Raw genomic sequence first — 20045 nt, forward strand, 5'->3', positions numbered from 1 at the left:
TGCACACTGTCCCACACACACACACACACACACACACACACACACACACACACACACACACACACACACACACACACACACACACACACACACACACACACACACACACACACACACACACACACACACACACCGCTTCCTTCACCAGCCCGTTATGCAGGTGGGGGACAGGGCAAGCGGGGGGGAGCGCAGTCTGAGTGAAATTCACACGGGGCAAAGCCCATGTGATACAGACACACACCGCGATGAACAGGAAGGTTGGCGCTGTAATTCAGACGGTGAAAACACAGTGTACGGGAAGGGTCACCCGCTATTGTAACATTTAATATAATTTTCCAATCTGCCATAAATATCTCAGATCTCATCTCTTAGTAACCTCTTTTGTTTAAACTTTAGATGCTGGTTCCAGATTAAACAAAATAACTTAACGATATAAAATTCTGTCATATGATCTATTTTTCCTGAAGGCTCGTTAATTATCAGCTTATTATTTAATCTTTTTCCATTATGCAATACTAAATGTAAAATAGTTTGATGCCTCCCCTGATTCTTTAATGCACTGTTCTAGTAAAAGACCTCTTAAATACTCGATTAAATCCACAATATTTGATTGGGCGGCACGGTGGCTCAGTGGTAGAGTGGTTGCCTCCCAGCGCCAGAGACCCGGGTTCGATCCTAACTAAGGGTGCTGCCCACTCAGAATTTGTGCCTTCATCCCGTGACCACGTGGGTTTGCCCCAGATGCTCCGGTTTCCTCCCACACGACAAAGACGTACAGGTCTGTAGGTTTATTGGCTTGGTGTAATTGTAAATTGGCCCTCGTGTGTGTAAGATAATGTTACGGTGCGAAGATAGCTGGTCGGCAGGGACTTGGTGGGCCGAAGGGCCCGTTTCCGCTCTCTATCTCTAAACTAAACTGAGATATTTGTTCACGAACTCTATGAAATATACTCAATGTTATTCCACATGAATAAATGCACAAAAGTAGGAGGTCAAAAGGTTTTATGCCCTGAAGTTGTAATGGTTACCATGTAAACACAAGACTTTGAATATTTCGTACACGAGTAATACTACCATTTTCATGTCAAACATCTAGCATTTGTCACCAAAATCCAGCTATTCAGCATTGAAAATGTCGATCTTAACTAGCCTGTGATGTTAATTCCACAGTTGAGATGTCTGCATGAATTATATTAACATTCCCTTAATTTAGTACATTGTGCAGAAAAATTGCCCTCTTTTGTAATTATAAAGCCAACTGTTTAGATCAGCCAGTATTAATTTACTGGTATTACTGCAAACTGCAATCTAATATTAGTTACCATATAATTACTCTTCAATTATGTTGTATTAAATCCATGGCAACACCACGATGCATAATCTGAGATAATAATAAGCTGCTGAAGGATACAGAGGGGACCCAAGATACTGTGGATACGGTCATCTGGAGCAAGAAAAACAAGCTGCTTGAGGAACTTAGCAAGTCAGGCAGTATTTGTGGAGACTAAAGTGTAGTTTGCATTTTGGATCGAGACTCCATCTACATAATGATTAAGCACGTAGAATTATGGACGCAGCCCAGACCATCGCACAAACCAACCTCCCCACCATTGACTCCATTTACACCTCACGTTGCCTCGCCATGGCCACCAGAATAATTAAGGATGAGTCTCATCCCGGTCACTCCCTCTTCTCCCCTCTCCCATCAGGCAACAGCTACAGAAGTGTGAAAACACACACATCCAGACTCAGAGACGGTTTCTTCTCAGCTGTTATCAGACACTGCCAAAAACTAGAGAGTGGTCCTGAGCTACTATTTACCGCACTGGAGATATTTGGACTCTTTAATCTCGCACTAAGCGTTATTCCCTTTATCATGTATCTGTACAATGTGGACGGCCCGATTGTAATCCTGTGTAGTCTTTCCACTGACCGAGGTTCCGAGAAAATTCACAAGGATGTTCCCAGGACTGAAGGGGTTAAACTATGAGCAGAGATGGGATAGGTTGGGACTGTTTATCCTGGAGCCAAGGAAGCTGAAGAACAACCTCATAGAGGCTAATAAAATCATCAGGCACATAGATTGGATGGATGGTCACAATCCTTTCCTCAGGGGGAGTCTAATACTAGAGGACATAGGTTTAAGCGGAGAGGGAAATTTTTAAAGGGGACCTGAGAGGCACGTTTTCACACATATATGGATATATGGAACAGACTGCCAGAGAAAAATGGTAGAGGTGGGTACAGTGTTTAAAAGACATGTGGACAGATTTGTGTTTAGGAAATATCTGTGTTCAAGAGACATTTATTGTCATATGTACCAATTGTTACAGTGAAATGTGTGGTCACCACACAGCCTTACGAATAAAAAAGAGCACAGAACACGATAGTCTTTAACATGGACATCCCCACACAGCAGAATGAAAGTTTCCCACTGTGAGGGAAGGCATCTTGTTTAGAGGGATATTGGTCAAATGCAGGCAGTTGGGATAACCTCATTAATGCACCTTAGTCAGCATGGACGAGTTGGGCCGAAGGGCCTCTTTCCATGTTATATAACTTGATGACTATGGCCCATGTCCCTCTAAACCTTCCCTATCCATGTACTTGTCCAAGTGTCTTTTAAATGCTGGTGTGGTACCTCAAATATTCCATTGACAGCTCGTTCCATATACACACTACTCTATGTGTGAAAAAGTTTGTCCCTCTGATTCCTATTAAATCTTTCCCCTCTCCCCTTAGGCATATGTCCTCTAGTTCTTGATTCCCCTGCCCCGGGTAAAAGACTCTGTGCATCCACGCTATCTATTCCCCTCATGATCTTATGCATTATAAGTCAAGTCAAGTCAAGTCAAGTCAAGTTTATTTGTCACATACACATACGAGATGTGCAGTGAAATGAAAGTGGCAATGCTCGCGGACTTTTGTGCAAAAGACAAACAACAAAACAACCAAACAAATTATAAACACAATCATAACACACATATTCACATATATAAGATACACTATGTAAAGATACACTATAAGATTATCCCTCCTGTCCTGTGCTCCAAGGCATAAAGTCCTAGCCTGGCCAACTTTTCTGTATAGCTCAGACCCTTGAGTCCTGGTAACATTCTCGTGATCTTCCCTTCACCCTTCTCCGCATAGGTGATAAATTGGTGAGTAGATGTGAATGTTCGGAGCTCGCAGTCTCGGGTAGAGACCGATGTCGGGAGCCCCAAAAGTCGCCGAAGGTTTAGACCAGCCCCAACCCGGGGTCATATCGCCTGGTGCGGGGGAGCTGAGAAACCCCCCCCACAATGTAGGAGCTTGATCACCCCAAGGCGAGGGCCCAAATGCCGCCGGCTACAGGAGCCAAGATCGCCCCATTAACGGAAGGCTCGAGGACCCCGACTGCGGGAGAACAAAGAAGGGAAGAGATTTGAACTTGTTTTCGCCTTCCATCACAGTGAGGAATGTGGAGGAGTCACTGTGGTGGATGTTTATGTTAAAATGTGTTTTGTGTGTTTTGCTGCTTTTTATTGGCATGACTGTATGGCAAATTAAATTCCTCGTATGTTGCAAAACATATTTGGCTAATAAAGTATGATTATGATTGTTAGCAGGGGGACAAGCTTACCGAGTTTGGAACTAACGTGACTATCCTGAAGTAGATCCCTTTATCCATGTGATATAATTGAGAGACGTAATAAGGTGAAGGGCCTCATCATAACGGCATTCAATCAAAAGTTACAGAGGACTCTTGCTTTGAGTTACATGTTCCCTGAACATTTTCAGATGTAATTCTGTGATCCAGAGGTAGCAAATCCCTTCTGACTGACAAAACATTAATGTGAGTTTGGCTAAAACTAAAATATGTGTATGGGTAATATGGGAATATTAACATCGATTTAGAAATCGCTGTACTGCACTGGAAGTCACAAACACAAGATAACGTCATGTGTTGAGGGGAATTTGAAAAGATATTGGCAGTACCTGAAGCCTTCAGGATTACAAATGTCAGAGAGGGTGTTTCAGGGTGATATAAATAATTCAGTAAGGAGTGCTTACTGTTTGTATAGTTACAGAAGTCTATTTAATGTAGATATTACGGTTGATTTGCTGGGGTATTTTGGAAGGTGATCAGAAACAATACACTGCACTCACATGCGTTTGGGTTGCATCACGCCCTGCATGACTTTGCATTTTCTGCAGCTCACTTGCAGACAGAAAGAACTTTAACCCTTTAATTATCAAAAGAGAGCCAGATTCTTCATTTAACTAAGACTGCAGATGCTGAAGTCTTGAGCTAAAAACCAAACTCCGCAGGTACAGGCGGCATCCACGGAGTGAATGTGTCGGAAGGAACTGCAGATGTTGGTTTAAACCGAAGATAGACACAAAATGCTGGAGGAACTCAGCAGGGTAGGCAGCATCTCTGGAGAGAATGAATGGGTGACGTTTCAGGTCGAGACCCTTCTTCAGACCCAAAACATCGCCCATTCTTTCTCCTCAGATATACATCCTGTCCCACTGAGTTACTCCAGCGATTTGTGTCTTATCTCAGTCAATCAATCAATCAATCAATCAACCTTTATTGTCATCTTGCAAAGCAACAGTTGTACAGTGCAAAATGAGAAGACGTTTCCCATCGCACATGAAGCTTAAAAACATTTCACACATAATAGCAATAAAAACAATCCAGGCCCTGATGAAACAGTATAAATAGTTAAAAGCAGGTAAAACGGCAACATTAAAATACAGTAAAACCAGTCATTAAAATGTCCAGGGCAGCTGATTTGAGTGGCCAGTGCCAGAGTTATTAAAATGTCAGTGCAAAGCCGCAGAATCAGGTGACTGTGAGTACAGAGTGACTGTTTATCAGCCTCGCAGCCTGTGGCAGGAAGCTGTTTAGCAGTCTGGTAGTCCGGGCTTTGATGCTACGGTATCTCTTGCCTGATGGCAGGAGATCCAGGTGTGTGGGGAGGGGGTGCAGTTTGTCCTTAGCTATTCTCAGGGCTTTTTTCAGACAGCGGCTCTGGAACAGTTCTTGTACCGAGGGTAGGGAGACGCCAATGATCCTCTCTACTCCCCTCACTACCCTCTGCAGAGCCTTCCTGTCTGAGCAGTTACAGTTTGAGTACCTGGTGTTAATACAGTATGTCAGTACAGACTCCACCGTGCCCTTGTAGAAAGTCCTGAGGGTGTTGGTGGGGAGTGAGACCTGTTTGAGTTTCCTCAGGAAGTGCAGTCGCTGATGGGCCCGTTTGACAAACCCAGTGTTGTTCCTGGACCAGGTGAGGCTGTCTGTAATTTGCATACCGAGGAACTTTATACTCTCCACTCTCTCCACCGTGGTGCCACTGATGTTGAGGGGTGTGTGTGTTTTGGCTGCGCCCTCCTGAAGTCGACAATCATCTCCTTTGTTTTGTCGACATTTAATGCTAGATTGGTGTTGCCGCACCAGTCCACTAGTTGTTTTACTTCCTCCCTGTACATTGATTCGTCATCTCCACTGATGAGTCCCACCACTGTTGTGTCATCCGGGAATTTTATGATCTTATTGTCCCTGAATCTGGCAGCACAGTCATGTGTGAGCAGTGTGAGCAACAGCGGGCTGAGCACACAGCCTTGAGGGGAGCCGGTACTCAGCGTGATCAAGCCTGAAGTGTTCTTGCCAACCCGGACTAATGCGGTCTCTCTGTCAGAAAGTCCAAGATCCAGTGACACAGGGTGGTGTTGTGGCCCAGCAGCAAGAACCGAGCTCACTATCAAAACATGGAGGGGACGGGGGACATAATTTTTTGGCGGCTACGCGCGCATGCGCACACTCACACCCACGCGCGAGGCTTTGGAGGCTGAATCCAGCGCTAAAAACGGCGATTTTAAAATCGGGATCACAAAAACTTGGGGGGGATGTCCGCCACCACTCAAAACATGGGGGGGGGACGTGTCCCCTCTGGCCCCCCCCGGGTTTTCCACCGTTGCCCAGCAGGGTTAGTTTCTCCACAAGTCTCTGTGGGATGATGGTATTAAAAGCTGAGCTGAAGTCAATGTACAAGATTCTGGCGTAGGTGTTTTTGTTTTCCAGATGAGTGAGTACTGTGTGCAGCGTGGGGGGAATTGGACAAGGGTCTGAAGGAGGATCCTGACCAAAAGCATCATCCACCCATTTCCCTCCGCAGATGCTGTCTGGCCCACTGAGCTTTTTTTTGCGCTGGCTTCAACTTTTCTGATTCAGCGTTGGCAAGTTTCCTGCACGGGCTCAGGCGATGGTAATGATCCCAAGGTTCCCGTGTGTCCACTGACACACCACCGTGACCAGTGATTTTCAGCTGTGAACCAAGGCAACGAGGGCTGTCAGGCTATTCAACTATGGAAGGGTTTGCACACCAACCTCCCTTCTTTCCACACTTCACACCGCCTCAGCAAGGCTATCGGTATAACCAAGGACCAGTCTCACCCCGGTCACTCCCTCTTCACCCTTCAAGCAAAATGTGACAATAATCTAAACCCAATCTAAACTAAACTAAACACAGAGGCTGGTCCCTCATTGCACAAGAGGCGTGGGGGATTGCAACTGTAATCATTGTCCGCCCTGTTTCAACGAATGCAATCAACCTGGTGTGCACAATCAAATCAGATTAAATAGAACAAGTTGTCCTACAACTTTAGGCTGTGCATGCCGTATGCAAGAAGAAGAAGATTGCACAAGAAATTCCTTCCTTCCACTGATTTACAGAGCAGCATTCACACTTTAGCTCATCCTCCTGATTGGAGCTTGGGACAGTGAAATCACTGGTACTTGCAACTGAATTGGGATTATATAGGCATATACAGTCACTCAACACAGAAACAGGTCCTTAGATTCAACATCCACGTCCCCCAAAATGGCCCATCTAAACTAGTCCCACCTGCCTGCATTTGGCTCATATCCATTTCAACCTTTCCTAGCCATTTATTTGTCTAAGTGTCTTTTAAATAGAAACATAGAAACATAGAAAATAGGTGCAGGAGTAGGCCATTTGGCCCTTCGAGCCTGCACCGCCATTCGATATGATCATGGCTGATCATCCAACTCAGTATCCCATCCCTGCCTTCTCTCCATACCCCCTGACCCCTTTAGCCACAAGGGCCACATCTAACTCCCTCTTAAATATAGTCAATGAACTGGCCTCAACTACATAGAAACATAGAAATTAGGTGCAGGAGTAGGTCATTCGGCCCTTCGAGCCTGCACCGCCATTCGATATGATCATGGCTGATCATCCAACTCAGTATCCCATCCCTGCCTTCTCTCCATACCCCCTGATCCCTTTAGCCACAACGGCCACATCTAACTCCCTCTTAAATATAGCCAATGAACTGGCCTCAACTACCTTCTGTGGCAGAGAATTCCACAGATTCACCACTCTCTGTGTAAAAAATGTTTTTCTCATCTCGGTCCTAAAAGACTTCCCTCTTATCATTATAGTCCCTGCCTCAACATATGGTCATTCCATATACCCACACCCTCTGAGTGAAAAAGTTGCCCCTCAGTATTCTTCCCCTCTGACCCTAAACCTATATCTTTTGGTTCTTGATTTCTCCAACTCTGGGGAAAAGTATCTTGTCCATCCATCCCATCCTCCAGTCTGAAGAAGGTTTTTGACCTGAAAACCTATCCCTGTTCCCCAGAGATGCTGCTTGACCTGCTGAGCTACTCCAGTGATCTGTGTCCTTTTGTGTACTAGAGGGGTATATGAGAGCTCGTTGTATTACCTTCAGCATCTTGCCGTACAATTATTAGCAATGAGCAATTCTGAGCTGGGTTCAGACACACATACACACACATACACACTCACGCACACACACACACACCAGCTGAGAACAGAGGCTCCTTCCACCTGGTGCGTTCGACCAGTAGAGATTCCCACACATGGTGCAGTATCCCAGCAAGAATGCCTGCATGTGGGATCGTGTCCCAGCAGGGAATGCCACCTGTGGGATGGGTCCCAGCAGAGTTAGTCTTCTGTGGGGATGTGACTCAGCAGGGGCAACTGCATGTGGGATCTGTTCCCAGCAGAGGCCAGGACCTGCGGGACTGCATCCCAGTAGAAGCAGGAATCTGCTGGATTGTGTCCCATTAGAGGCAAGTGGCTGCTCCCTGTAGAAGCAAGAACCTGCTCGATTGTCCCAACAGAGGCAAGAATCTGCTGGACTGTTTCCCAGCAGAGGCAAGAACTTGAGTGTCCCAGGAGAGCCTAGAGGCTGCTGGCTGTGTTCCAGTAGAGACAAGAACACACAGGACTGTTTCCCAGGAAGGCTTTCACAATCCGGTATGGTTTATAATATTGTTTTTGTTGCAATAATGGAAGTTCTTGAGCCGCAGTTTCTGTCACCCAGTTTCTGACGCCCCAACGGCAGTAGCAGCAGCAGCAGCTCACAGCCTCTAGCTGTGGGGCAGTGCAGCCTCTAGCTGTGGGGCAGTGCAGCCTCTAGCTGTGGGGCAGTGCAGCCTCTAGCTGTGGGGCAGTGCAGCCTCTAGCTGTGGGGCAGTGCAGCCTCTAGCTGTGGGGCAGTGCAGCCTCTAGCTGTGGGGCAGTGCAGCCTCCAGCTGTGGGGCAGTGCAGCCTCTAGCTGTGGGGCAGTGCAGCCTCTAGCTGTGGGGCAGTGCAGCCTCTAGCTGTGGGGCAGGGCAGCCTCTAGCTGTGGGGCAGTGCAGCCTCTAGCTGTGGGGCAGTGCAGCCTCCAGCTGTGGGGCAGTGCAGCCTCTAGCTGTGGGGCAGTGCAGCCTCCAGCTGTGGGGCAGTGCAGCCTCCAGCTGTGGGGCAGTGCAGCCTCTAGCTGTGGGGCAGGGCAGCCTCTAGCTGTGGGGCAGTGCAGCCTCTAGCTGTGGGGCAGTGCAGCCTCCAGCTGTGGGGCAGTGCAGCCTCCGGCTGTGGGGCAGTGCAGCCTCTAGCTGTGGGGCAGTGCAGCCTCTAGCTGTGGGGCAGTGCAGCCAGCGCATGATACATTACAGGGAATATTGTAATTATTAAACCTCTTACTTTTGTGCACTTATTTGTGCGGAATGGCTATGCTAAAGAAACAGTAACTCGCCCCCTATTATTCACATCTCACCGAGGCTCCATTAGCTGAAGTCTGCTTGCGGGTATAATGAGCAAAGGTTGGGAACTGTGTGACACTCTGAAGCTCAGGATGTTCTCTCTCTATGCTCCCACCCCCCGCATGGCCACCCCACCTGTTTTATCTTCCACTCCCTCCTCTTCCTCGACAGCGGGAGCAGTTAGAAATCCAAGTGCAGACCAGGAAGTGGAGCAGAATATCTGTGTGAGACACACTCACACTCACAGCACCGACATCCTACCCCCCTGCTGAACTATTACAGGTGGAAGCAGGTCTGGATTGAGCAGACTTGGACTGGCAGCAAGGCGAAAGTGCAGGTAAGCCTCTGACATTCTCAAGAGTTCAAACAGAGAGTGAGAGAGAGAGAGAGAGTGAGAGGGATATTTATCTACCATGTGTAGGAAGGAACTGCAGTTGCTGGTTTAAATCGAAGATAGACACAAAATGCTGGAGTAACTCAGCGGGACAGGCAGCATCTCTGGAGAGAAGGAATGGGTGGTGGTTTCAGGGTCGAGACCTTTCTTTCTTCAGACTGAGATTGATTATCAGTTGTCTACTTTCTGTGAAACTAACTTGTTGTAGGGGGGACATGGAACCGAGTTTCTCCCGTTGACACTCGGCGGGCACTTGTCTTGGCTTTTTAACGCTTCATGTCAGTGTGATTGATGGGGGGAACCGCTTTTACTTCTCAAGCCCGGTGTTAAAACGGCGCCCCGTGTGTTCTGTCAGTGGCCGTGGGGAGCGTGGATACAAAACCACTCAAAACAAACCTTTCCAGGGACACAAGCTTGTTGGAAAGAAAGCTGGGCATTTCCGTAGTGCCGGCAAGTTCTCACTCGGCTTTTTATACTAAATGAGGCAGCTTTGAAGCCCGATTCCTCTTGCTGTCATATCATCATGTATTTTGTTTTCCTACCCATTCTGTGATTTATTTCAGGCTCAGACCAATTTCCCTCCTGGGACAAATAAAGTTCTTCAATGTCTCTCACCTTCAATTCCTGCCTCCCTCCCCCTCATTGTATTCCCTGCACCCTCTCATCCCAACCCCGGCCTCAAATTCTACATCCTCCCTCCCAGTCTATCCCCTTCTTCCCCCTGGTTTCCCCTCTCCCCTCCGCTCTGCCCTCTCCCTCCACCCACTCTCCCTCCGCCCTCTCCGCAATTCTACCCTCTGTGTCCACCCACTCACCCTTTCCCCTCTACCCTCCTTCCATTTTACCCTCTCCCTCCTCCGCTCCTCCCACCCCCCTCTCCCCCGCCTTCCCCTAATTCCATGCTCTCCCCTCCACCCATTCTGCTCCCTCCCCCCTCCCACTCTACGCTCTCCCCTCCACCCATTTTTTGTCCTCTCCCTCATTCCATTCTACCCCTCTTTCCACCCATGCTACCCCCTCCCATTCTCCCCCCCCCCCCCCTTCCCATTCCACCCTTGTTCTCCTCCAATTTCACTGCCCCCTCCTGCAAATTCACCCCCTCCTTGAAATCCCCGCCTGCTGCACCCCATTGTGCCTCTCTAGGGGTTTAAAAGCCACAACGCGGGTGGCAGTGCTGCCAAGGTCCCGAACTGTAAAACTTTCCCTCTCGCCCTTTGACCAAGCTTTTGGGCATCTCACCAAAAATACTCTGGTGCTGGCTCTCTGTTTCCTAACATTCCTGTGAAGAATCTGGACAGGTATACTGTTTTTCCAACAGTATTAGGGATTGTTGTGTGGGATTCAGTGACTGATTTGCACACATGAACCTCCCGTGGCCAGCAATGGGTTAATGACAAAATATTTTGCTTTACCCAACGTTTCTCAAGGGATAGGTATTGACCTGAGAGAAATCCCCTGCTCTGCCCTGACAAATTCCCCATGGGATCTCTCCCATCCACAGGCCAGGGTCTCAGTTTAGCATCTCATTTGAAAGACCACACCTTCCTCAGTCATAGAGGCATACAGTGCAGAAACAGGCCATTCGGCCCAACTTGCCCATGCCGACCAACATACCCCATCTACACTAGTCCCGCCTGCCCATGTTTGGCCCATATCCCTCTAAACCTGTCATAACCATGTATCTGTCCAAATGTCTCATAAACATTATGATAGTACCTGCCTCAACTACCTCCTCTGGCACAAAAAGCTGGAGTAACTCAATGACCATGTTTCGGGTCGAGACCCTTCTTCAGACCCAAATCGTCTCAACCTGAAACATCACCCATACCTTCTCCCCAGAGATACTGCCCGTCCCGCTGAGTTACTCCAGCTTTTTGTGTCTATCTTCGGTTTAAACCAGCATCTGCAGTTTCTTCCTACACATATTTCCTCAGGCAACTCATTCCATACACCCACCACCTTCTGTGTGTAAAAAAAAAAAGTTACCCTTCAGGTTTCTATTAAATCTTTCTCCCTCACCTTAACCTTATATCTTCCTGTTCTCAATGCCTCTACTCTGGGCAAAATATTCAATGCATTTACTCGATCTATTCTGCTTGTACAGCTCTATAAGATCATCCCTCTTCCTCCTGTGCTCCAAGGAATAAAGTCACCTATCCATGTGTTTGCCTGGGTTTAATGCTGAAGCTCCTGTAGTGGGATGTGAACCCCCAGCTCAGAGTGAGAGTGGACCACACTTGACAACTCTTGGCTTGAACCTTAAATGGTGTCACCGTTCAGGATTTTAGTGACACAACTAGGAAAAGACAGGGGGTGGCTATCTCTAACCCTATACAAAGGGGACTTTAGTAAATAGTTCTAAATTAGCACTGTGAAAACTAAAATCCATACACGGTGATTTTTTTTAATGTGCACACTAAAGATGCAGTTCATAAGTTCTGCCACAGTGCCTGGAATATTGTGTTCCAATCCGATCTGTGGTGACCACTCAAAAAAGGTACAATGTGCTGGAGTGACTCAGCGGGTCAGGCAGCATCTGTGGAGAAAAATGGATAGGCGACGCTTCGGGTCGGAACCCTTCTTCAGACAACTCCCTTTCCTACATTACTGAGCTTCTGATGTTCTTTCATAATGCCTTGAGGCACAGATAACCCCCCAGTTCAGTGCCCGAGTTGCTGCCTGAAATCCCCTCCCTTCTCCACTAGAAATGGTATAAAGGAACAGATGGGATTTGATGTCACAGAATCACTTCCATCAAACCCTTCACAGCTGATGGGTCGTCTACAGACTGCACTTACTGGTGACTCGTGATATCAGTGTCAGACATCAGAGTGGCAAGAGGTGATGAAGAACCTCTATGGTGGTGAGTGGGTGGGAGTGGCAGAATATTCCCTCCTCTGTAACGAGTTACTGTGATCCTTAAGACTGAGGAAGGGTCCAGACCTGAAACATCGCCCATCATTTTTCTCCAGGGATGCTGCTTGACCCGCTGAGTTACTCCAGCACTTTGCGTTTGATGCCTGTGATCCCTAACGTCCTCCTGAGCTTAGGGAAGGACCATTATTAATGAAAAATTAAATGCAAGAACCAATGCTCTAATGGCAGCTCATAGAGATGTACAAGATCATGACAGGAATGGAAAGGGTAAATGCACAGTCTTTTACCCAGAGTAAGGGAATCAAGAACCAGAGGACATAGGTTTAAGGTGAGGGGGGGGGGGGGGCGGGGGGAGATTTAGTAGGAACCTGAAGGGCACATTTTTAACACAAAGGATGGTAGGTTTATGGATCAAGCTGCCAAATGTCGTAGTTGAGTGAGGGATAATCACACATTTAAGGAACATTTGAACAGGTTCATGGATTGGATAGGTTTAGAAGGATTTACTAAGTGGGGCAGGGGCATAATGCAGCGTTTAAGAAACAATTAGATGTACATGAATAGGACAGGTACAGAGGGGTATGCGGGAAATGCAGGTAGGTGGGACGAGTGTAGATGGGACAAGTTGGCCGGTGTGGGCAAGCTGGGCTGAAAAGCCTGTTTCCTCGCTATAGGATTCTATGGCTAGGACCAATTCCTCAACACCTCCAGGTGCAGTCTGGAATGGAGTAGGGTGGACTATGTCCTGCAAGCTCTGTGTAGGTGCAGGGAGTCCATAGGAGAGATATGGGCATTTCTACACCAGGTTGAAATTCTACACCAGTGATATTGATCCAAGCACTGATCAGGCTCTTGAACGCTGCACAACACTAACTCACAAACTATGGACTGTCATTCCTTGCACCAAGAACTTCAGGCTTTTTTTTTGCACTAGTATTGAGGTTATTAATTTATTGATGTTATTGTTTATTGTATATTATCTATGTGCATTGTGCTACGCTGCTGCAGGTAAGAATTTCATTGTTCTGTCGACGGTACATGCGACAATGGAACACTCCTGACTTGTCTCTTGGTGAGGTCAGTACACTATAAATGACTTTGACTTGCCAGGGCTATACTCTGGGTTGGTCCAGGCTAACTGCAGGTCCACTGGTCATTGGTGGGGGAGGGGGGTTGGGGGGGGGGGGGGGGGGGGGGGAGTGCAGGAGAGAGGCGGATGAGGCAATAAACACTATTAGATTGAATTACCTCTTTGAATTTGTTTGAAAAGAATGAACCCAATACGTGTTCTCAGCTCCATAGTTTGCCGGCTTTTTCTCGTCTTTTTGGAGCGCTCAGATTTCTTTTGTTAATACTTATAAACCTCAACGAGTGATGACTGCTTTGTGTGTGGGATTTGTTCTCAAGCTTGTTGGAACCACTAATACCTTGGTGAATTGTGACATCCTGCCTGGGCTTTTATAAAACTCTATATCACGAGATTATTCTGTTACAATCGGGTGGGTTGAATTGAAGCCTGTGAAAACGATGAAAGCTTTCTTCTGCCTGGCCATGATCATTAAATGGGTAAGAAAGAACTGAAGAAGGGTCTCGACCCGAAACGTCACCCATTCCTTCTCTCCAGAGATGCTGCCTGTCCCGCTGAGTTACTCCAGCATTTTGCATCTAGCCTCACTATCGTTCAATCTTGTGCGGAGTGCTGGTCAACTTGTAAGACAGGTTTGTTTCTAAAGCTTGTTTTCATTTGCAACCTGGAGCCACTCCACTGCCAGGACTACGACCATCACCATAGTAACTGTATGGTGTCTTCAGCAGTTGGGGATGGGGCTGGGTGGGTATGGAAAGTGAGATGGAGGAGAGAGAGAGAGGGATAGAGAGGAGAGAGACAGAGAGAGAGAATTTGCAAATATATCAGTATCCAAATAGTCTTGGGGAGATACATTGATAATAGTTTGTACAAAAACATTAACACAGCGGAATCGAAAGTGGGCAGAAGAACAATGTATTTATAACATGGCAATAGGCCTTGTAAAGAGATATTAGCGCAGGTACCAAACGTTGATTGAACAATGGATTCACGAGGTGGAGAGTAGGAAGTTCATTGGCTATATTTAGTTCATTGGCTATATTTAAGAGGGAGTTAGATGTGGCCCTTGTGGCTAAGGGGATCAGAGGGTATGGAGAGAAGGCAGGTACGGGATACCGAGTTGGATGATCAGCCATGATCATATTGAATGGCGGTGCAGGCTCGAAGGGCCGAATGGCCTATCCCTGCACCTAATTTCTATGTTTCTATGTTTCTAAGTGGAGAGTTTGAGAGAAGGAATTTCAGACTGGAGCCCAGGCAGATGAAAGCATGACGAAATGTGTACGAAGGAACTGCAGATGCTGGTTTAAACCGAAGATGGGCACAAAAAGCTGGAGTTACTCAGCGGGACCTTGGACTTTCTGGTGGGACAGTGGAGAAGGCCCAGGACAGAGAGCTCACTATGGGAATGGGAAGGAGAGTTAACGTATTTGGCAATTAGTAGATCGCGTAGGCCAAGGCGGACTGAGTGTAGGTGTTCAGTGAAACAATCGCCCAGTCTGATGGGATACTACTACAGTACATGGGTAAGAGTGATTGGGGAGCTGTCAAATTTCCTTGGCCTTCTGAGCCGTTGGTTTGGTTGTCAACTTCCTTGGCTGTCGTGTCAAGGTAGTTAATGATTAATTTAATTTGTAAGCGTGTAGACAGATTAAGAAAAGGCGGTCATCTGGAGGTTGGCCATAATAAACTGTGATTGCCTGAGTGCCAGAATAGATTGAGGGGCTGAATGGCCTCATCCTGTTCCTACATTGAGTTTGTTCAAGGAACATCAGATGCTGGAAAATCGAAGGTAGACAAAAGTGCTGGAGATACTCAGCGGGTGTGGCAGCATCTATGGAGCAAAGGGAATAGGCAATGTTTCAGGCCGAAACCCTTCTTCAGACTGATGTCGGGTGGGGGAGGGGGGGGGAAGAAGAAAGGAAGAGGAGGAGCCAGAGGGCTGAGGGAGAGTTGAGAAGGGGAGGAGACAGCAGGGGCTACCGGATATTGGAGGTCAATGTTCATGCCGCTAGGATGCAGACTGTCCAAATGGAATACGAGGCGCTGCTCCTGCAATTTCCGGTGGTGCTCACTCTGGCCATGGAGGAGGCCTCAGGCAGAAAGGTTGGATTCGGAATGTGAGGGGGAGTTGAAGTGCTGAGCCACCGGGAGATCAGGTTGGTTAATGCGGACCAAGCGGAGGTGTTCGGCGAAACGATCGCCAAGCCTACGCTTGGTCTCACCGATGTACATTGAGTTTAGTTTAGATACCGAAGCACCGAAACAGGCCCTTCGGCCCACTGAGTCTGTGCCGACCAACGATCGCTGTATATCCCTATTCACTTACAAACCTGTATGTCTGTGGTGTTTGAGAGGGATCCGGAGCACCCGGGGAAAACCCTCGCGGTCACGGGGAGAATGTACAAACTCCGTCCAGACAGCACCCGTAGTCAGGATCGAACCCGGGTCTTTGGCGCTGTCAGGCAGCAGCTCCACCTCTGCGCCATCATGCCGCCTGTAAAACTGACGTCCACGTTTGGGCTCAAACCCACGAACCTGGGATTAAGAGTCCCATGCTCTACCGACTCAACTAGCCGGGCTGTTGCAAGAGCAGGAGAATATTGGAACGTTCCTTTGTGCTGTCTGGTTAAAAGAGCTTGATTGAAGGGGCCTGATTGAGAGAAGGGTTGAAGAAAGGGTCTGAACAAGGGTTTTGGCCCTATTTCCTTCGCTCCATAGATGCTGCTGCACCCGCTGAGTTTCTCCAGTACTTTTGTCTACCGCCTGATTGAGAGAGTTGGAGAGGGAGGGGGTGGGTTGTAGTCAGTTCCGTTTTAGTGTGGATAGCACGCAACTGAAACTTTTCACTGCACCTCGGCACACGTGACAATAAACTCAACTTAACTGAACTGAGTCAGCAGTGAGCAGGAGGGAATGTCCAGGGACTGGGAAGGTGAGAATGGTGAATGGCAGTGACAAGGTAATGATTGGGGATGATCATGGATGCCCACCCATGTTTAAAGATGGAACAGAGATGTTGGTATTGGTCTATTATTGTCTCAAGTACTGAGATACTGTGAAACACTTTGTTTTGCATGCCATCTAGGCAGATTATACCACACATGACTAGAACATAGAAAGGAACCTGGGTGCAGAATCTACTGTTACAGCTATAGATAGAGTGAAGATAGAAACGGTAAAACAAAGCATGAATGTTGAAAATCCGTAGTAATTGCGTCGTTACACAAACAAGAAACTGCAGATACTGGTTTACTAAAAAAAAAAAGCACAGTGTGCTGGAGTAACTCAGCGTCCCTTGAGAAAATGGTCAATCTGAAGAGACGCGAAAAGCCACCTGTCCGTCCGTGTTCTCCAGAGGTGCCGCCTGGCCCCCGCCAAGTTACTCCAGCACTTTGTGTCTTTTCTTTTTGCAATTCTGTCATTTGTTCCCCTGGTTACCAGGAATGCAAGCCGGAATGTGACTCCAAACCCTAGCAGCATGGGTGACTTTTGGACGCCCTTTGCAATGGAATTGCGAGCAATTAGCTGCTAGCAAAACATGCTGGCTTTGTCAGCGCTGCACACACCCAGAATCAATGATCTTTTGTGGAGGAATGAGAGGAGGTGTGGGTAACATACACCGAGCACTGCTGACTTGGGTAAATATTTGTGGTTTTGTGACTGACTGATTACCAAGAGCAAATCACTTTCAGCAGTAGCACAACCGTTGAGTAACCCGTGTGATAAAATAAATAGGGATGCATTCCCTCTCACCCTCCACCCTCCCCTCACCCCCTCCCCCACTCTAGTTGCCTACCAGTTCCACTGTTCACATCCCTGGTACCCCTTCGTTACCACCTATACCCCAGCCAACAATCGGCCATTATGGGCTCCAACCTTCCCTGGTCATCTGTTGCCGCCCCTGCTTTGTTCTGGCCTCTTCCTACCTCCAGTTCCCCACCCTCTGCTTTCAGTCGGAAGAAGGTTCCCAACCCCAGATGACACCTATTCCTTTCCTGCAGAGATGCTGCCTGATCCGCAGTTACTCCAGCACTTTGTGCCTATCTTCGGTATAAACCAGCATCTGCAGTTCCTTCCGCAAAAAGAAAAAGAGAGCATGGAAACACACCATTTGGCCACGTCTGCCCTGACTATCCAGCTCCCATTTACATGAATCCTAATTTATCTCCACATTCCCATCCCATTATATCTCACATAACCACATCCCACGGACTACTTGCAATGGCCATTTAACCTAACACCATATGCACCTTTGGCTCATTGGAGGAAACAAGAGTAGCTGACAAAACTCATGGATCATGCAAACTCCACACAGGCATCACAGGAGGTCTGGAACTATGAGGCAGCAGCTCTAATGACTGCACCAGAGTAATCCCACTCATAATAAAGGCAGTACATCATGGAGTCACAGTCACAGTGAGAATTGTACTGAGGTGTAGCCATTCAGTCATTGAATCTGCATCATCAACCATCACTTATACTACTCCTATATTAATCCCAGCAAATCTGTATCCTCCACACGTTCCCTCTAACTATGCACGAGGGACATTTTACAATGTCTCAATTAAACAACAAATTTGCACGTCTTTGGGATGTGAGATGAAACAGGAGCACTAGGGGGAATGCCATGTGGTCACAGGGAGAACATACAAACTCCACACAGACAAAACTCAGTGTCAGGATTGAACTCAGGTCTTGGGTACCAAGAGGTAATGGTTCTACCAGCTATACTGTGTTGTTACCACAGTTAGACCGGAGTGAGGAGCTGTGGTTCTAATCTGATCAACCGAGACCCTACTACATCTCCCAGTCGCCCACTCCCACTCCTGACATGAGGAGGTTTCTATTTCTTTAAAATCTTTCACACTATCTTGACATCTCAGAGGGCTTTGCAAGCAATACACTTATTTTCCAGTGCTGTTGTGATGTAACAATATGAGCAGCCTATTTGCACACCGCAAGCTCCATTAAAACTGCAGCAAAATCAACAGATAATACACGTTGGTGTTGTTTGTTGAGGGAAAAATATTGTCTTGGGCAGTGGGGGAGCTCCCTAAAGGGGCTGTCCCACTTGGGCGACCTAATTGGCGAGTTTAGAAGAGAGAGTCTGAAAAAATTACATGTTGAAGAACTCTTTCGACTATGTAGAAGACCTCCTTCAACTATGTTCTATGTTCAACTCTCTTCTCGTAGCTCGTTCCATATACATACCATTTCCATGAAACATCGTCCCTCAGGTACCTATTAATATTGCCCCCCCCACATTCGACTATGTTGAAGACCAGCTTCGACTAGCTACGACTAACTTCGGGAAAATTGGACACCGAATAGTGGAGAGTGAAGACAACCTCCTTCGACCTCCCTTCGACTATGATAAAGACTATCTACGACCACCTTCGACTACCCTCGAATTACCTACGACTAACATGCCGACCTACTACGACTAAACCTACGAGTAAAAAAAGTATCGATTTTTTCCATGGCGACCTTTTTTTACTCGCGGGCATTTTTTAACATATTGAAAAAAACGGCGCGACCTTGCTGAGGCCTCGAGTACGTGGAGATCACTCTCGAGCATGAAGGAGAGTTACGAAGACCTCCTACAACCTTGTGTCGACCATGCTGCGAGTATGAGCCGAGGGCAAACTCGCCAGAACTCGCGGATTAGGTCGCCCAAGTGGAACAGCCCCTTAAAGCCCCTGTCCTACTTAGTAGACCTAAACAGCGACCTCTGGTGACCTTGCCCGCCACCCAAGGTTTCCATGAGGTCACCGGAGGTTTTGATCACTCTCCCTAATGATCGAAAGTGGTTTCCGCGGTGGTCGAGGCTTCATCGAGGTTGCTGCTATTTTTTCATCTTGATTAAAACCGCCCTGACTAAAAATAGGTTGCCGTTTGGACTTTGTGCCTTCCCCCACAGTGGGAACCACTGCAGGGGGATGTTTTTATGTTTTAATGTTAAACTTCTTGAATGCTATGTTGTATTTTTATTAGTGTGCTGCAAGGACATCTGAATTTCCCCTGAATAAGGGGATTAATAAAGTAATATCTATCTATCTATCTATCTATTTTAAAAATAGATTATTTTTTAGTTGCAGGTCTAGTCGAAGCCGGTTTTCTTAATAGTCGAGGAAGGTTTTCAACACATATGGTAGGAGGTTGCAGGTCACCTCGACCTTGGTTTTTTTTTGGGTGGCGGGCAAGGTCACCAGAGGTTGCTGTTTAGGTCTCCTAAGTGGGACAGGGGCTTAGCTCTCCTTTCAATCCTACCCTTTGCATCCATGACCCTTGAAACATTAGGACATTATTGCCATAGAGGGAGTGCAGAGAAGGTTCACCAGACTGATTCCTGGGATGTCAGAACTGTCTTATGAAGAAAGACTGGATAGACTTGGTTTATACTCTCTAGAATTTAAGAGATTGAGAGGGGATCTTTTAGAAACTTACAAAATTCTTAAGGCTTGGACAGGCTAGATGCAGGAAGATTGCTCCCGATGTTGGGGAAGTCCAGGACAAGGGGTCACAGCTTAAGGATAAGGGGGAAATCCTTTAAAACCGAGATGAGAAGAACTTTTTTCACACAGAGAGTGGTGAATCTCTGGAACTCTCTGCCG

At 47.2% G+C, this 20045-nt stretch overlaps 1 protein-coding gene across 2 annotated transcripts in view; it reads left to right on the top strand.

The window, feature by feature from the left end:
* The first annotated feature begins 9087 nt into the window (after window positions 1-9087).
* LOC129712752 (membrane progestin receptor gamma-B-like) overlaps window positions 9088-20045 on the top strand; it is a 77637-nt gene continuing 66679 nt past the window's right edge. Inside the window, exon 1 of one of the 2 annotated variants that reach the window (XM_055661456.1) lies at window positions 9088-9407. The gene's annotated coding sequence lies outside the window, so the exon portion shown is untranslated. The remainder of the gene's footprint in view (window positions 9408-20045) is intronic. The other variant, XM_055661457.1, reaches the window with a different exon arrangement.

This window comes from Leucoraja erinacea, chromosome 33, assembly GCF_028641065.1.
Source record: "Leucoraja erinacea ecotype New England chromosome 33, Leri_hhj_1, whole genome shotgun sequence".
NCBI lineage: Eukaryota > Metazoa > Chordata > Chondrichthyes > Rajiformes > Rajidae > Leucoraja > Leucoraja erinaceus.